Genomic DNA, 3,319 nt, shown 5'->3' with positions numbered 1-3,319 from the left:
CCTATTACTTCTCACAGAGCAGAATGCTGAAGGTCACAACCAAGAGACTATATTTTTATGCCAGACAAAATTTCTTCCTGTGGCTTCTCACCTGTGCTTAAAAGAGTAAGAAGTATTGGCACTCCAAGGTACCAGTCTTAAGGCATATTGTGACAGCAGCATGGTAGCATGCTCTGCTGAGGAACAAGGCTTCATTTTGAAGGTTGCCTAAATAATGAATGGGTTTGGTGTTCCTCCTAGCTATGGTGCTCACTCCCATAGCAGAAGAGAGCTGCAAGTTTAATTCTTCCCTTTGTTTGAAGCTGCTTGAGCTGGTCTGTAGGAAGATGCCAGCACCCAGCCGATCAGCAACAACTGTGTACAAGGCAGCAGCAGTTCTGATCCTCTTTACAGGGCCTGCAGGCACCCAGCTGCAAGAAGACCCCTTCCCTGATGAGACCTCCTGTGTGTCTGGAGTGTCACTCCTCAAGGGGGGTGGCAGGAGCTCCTGTGGCTGCTGAGGCTTCAAGCGCTGCTGTCAGCGTGGCCAGGTGGGTGCACGGGGGCACGGAGAGTGAGAGGGTGGTGACACGGCGACCTGCTGCAGACCACGGCTCCTCAGCTGCTGCGTGTTTTGGTTAGTGGGGGAGAAGCTGTGAGTTTACTTTTCCTTCTGAGGGCAGCTTGGGAGGTCCAGAGTGATCTGAACTGAGAGGCTTTCAGCCCATACACCCGGAGCAGCTCTCCGAGAGCCGCCTGCAGGTGTGCCCAGCCCTGCCGGTGCCAATGCTCCGGACGCTGGAGCAGCAGAATCTCCCTGGCCAGGGACAGGCAGTACTGTGGTGACAGCTGTGACAGGAGGGTCAGCAGTGACATAGACCTCTCTCCTGTACAGCACAAATCATCTTTTGGAGCTTTTCCTTGAACATTGCCACCTTCCCTGGTCAAATTTTATTTTCATATCACATTTTTTTTTGCATTTTTTAAAATGCAATGAAAAATATGAAACCAGGGCAGTGTCACTTTGACAGAATGCTGTCACTCTGTCACTTTGACAGAATGCTGTGAGATAGATGGTAACTGTGGAGTTTTACTGTTTGTTCATCAGTGTTACTGTGAATTAATTTGCTGTCGTACAAAGGTGTGACGTTCTTTACATTACTAAAAGAAAATTACTTAACAAGAATAACACACATTAAACCTATCCTTTCTTTGCCATGGTTAAGAATGCTGTATCATTAATATTCTCTATGTAGTAGATGGTTTTATGAGGAAGGGGACTATTGTAAGATTAACAATTCCTTTGTCTGACTTTGTGAAACAACATTCATTTCTTTGCCTGAAAGAAAACATGTCACTGTTGATTTGTAGCCTTTGGTCAAATACTTGCATAAAGTTTGATCCATCTGTTAGATTATACAAATTTTTGGAAAGATTAATTGAAGCATGTATCTTGTTGAGGTTTCTCCTTGTCTATGTGTCTGTCAAAGAGATAATTACACTGATTAAATTTGTCAGAGAAAAGGAATTCCAACCAGATGTGTGAATAAATGTTTTGTGCTATTTTAGCAATTAAATTCTTCAGCTGAGGCTACAACTTTAGGAAGCATTGAATTTATTAGACTTAATAAAAAGGGGGTATTTCCATGAGACCACCTGTGAGATTTTACAGCAATGAAAATATTTAAGATATTTGCTATGTTTCTTTATGATAGTTTCATTTTTTTTTCTTGATGTTTCTTTCAGCACATGTAGAAATACAGTGCTTTGAAGGAAGAATTGTTCACCTGTCTCTGGTAATCACATGTTCAGAGGGAGAATGTCAGGCCTGTCTTACCAAATATGTTATACAGTGGTAAGTTTATGGATTGAATTGCTGTATTTATTTAGGAAGCAATAAAGTCCTTAACTAATAGCAGAATGTGAAACTATAAGAATCTCATGGGCTATCATACCCTATGCAAAGCAGATGGGCCTCATAGATTCTTTGCATAAAGTCTTGCCATAAAGGCTGATTTAAATTTTTCAGAAAATGTTTAATACATCCTGAACTTTCTAGCATGACCTAATTTGCATATCAGACAAATATTGGAGCGTATTTGTTCTAAGTGAGGCTAGAATAAGTCCTCTTAAGTAAGAGACACAAAATCAAAAAACTTAAGTGTATAATTTTACCATTTACAGAGTTGTCCTGGGGAAATTCAGCATGGACATGCATGTGGACACTGAGAAGAAATTTAAGGTGTGGACTCTGGAAGCCAAATCTTTTGTGAACTAGCACCGTGTGAATTTTTCTTTTGTTTTCAGTAAGAGAAAACATCCCAGATGCACTCTCGTGTCTTAAGTAGAATGATGGTTGCCAGTTAAGATTGCTTTTGTTCAAGCTTTGCTTCTTTATGTAATCAGAAGTGCATCTTTAAATTTACTGACTATGGGCAAGAATATCTTTCCAAAAGGAGTTTTATTTTATGTATGAATGTAACTAAAAAGGGCAAAAGATGATTTTGTCAAATAGTAAGAAGATGAGAAAATAAAACACACAGATAAACATACTTGTGGAATTGGCTCCAACTGAATTGCAGAGAAAGAACTAAAACAAGTGTAAACACAAGAGATTTTTAGGTTCCTTCCACAGAATACATTTGTAGGATAAATATCAACAAAAATAGGTTTAAAAATAGATTATTCACTTGGTTATTGTCATTTACAAATAGTTTGCTTATGTTTGTGTCTGTGCAAACTAGCAGAGTTTTAGATCACTGATCCAAACACTGTACTTCCTGAATCCTTACAAAATACACGATCTTGCTGTTTAAATGCTCCTCAGAAAACTGAGGAGAATATTTATTACTTTTACTGTAATTCAGAGCTGGGAATGGAATATTGTGTTTAGTCTTACAAGTGGTTTTCATCAAAATGACTTAAAATCCTGTAGCTATATCCTTTTAAGGGAAGTGCTCTTCTGAGGACTTGTTTTGCCAGCGATTCTTTCAGCAATAGAGTAACTCCACCTTTAATAGTTTAATTGTTTGTTGTAATCTATTAATCTTTATTGAAGCTCCATATCAGAGATATGTATCACCCAATATTTATCTTGTGCTTGAGTATGTAGGATGATAATAATAATAATTCCTAACTATTATTTTGTTTTTATATAGAATTCAGGGTTTGGCAGTCCATTTGCTTGTGGTTCAAGGCATGGTGATATTTAGTCTTCCTGAATAAATTCTCTCTGAACTGCTCAATGATATTTCTGGATAGAAGAACAGAAGAATTGTGTTTTTTTTTTTTTTTTTTTTCTCTCAAGTTAACTTGAGAAACATTCAACTTCTGATAGAAG

The 3,319-nt window shown here is 38.5% G+C and overlaps 1 long non-coding RNA gene across 1 annotated transcript; it reads left to right on the top strand.

Moving 5' to 3' along the window:
- The first annotated feature begins 455 nt into the window (after positions 1-455).
- On the top strand, positions 456-2,531 carry LOC137473455 (uncharacterized). Its single transcript, XR_010998812.1, has 3 exons — positions 456-530; positions 1,726-1,834; positions 2,164-2,531. It is a non-coding gene; the product is annotated as an uncharacterized lncRNA (long non-coding RNA).
- Positions 2,532-3,319: the final 788 nt, after the last annotated feature.

This window comes from Anomalospiza imberbis, chromosome 4 (genome assembly GCF_031753505.1).
Source record: "Anomalospiza imberbis isolate Cuckoo-Finch-1a 21T00152 chromosome 4, ASM3175350v1, whole genome shotgun sequence".
Taxonomy (NCBI): Eukaryota; Metazoa; Chordata; class Aves; order Passeriformes; family Viduidae; genus Anomalospiza; species Anomalospiza imberbis.
Note: the sequence above shows the minus strand (reverse complement) of the source record. Positions and strands in the feature narration are given on the sequence as shown.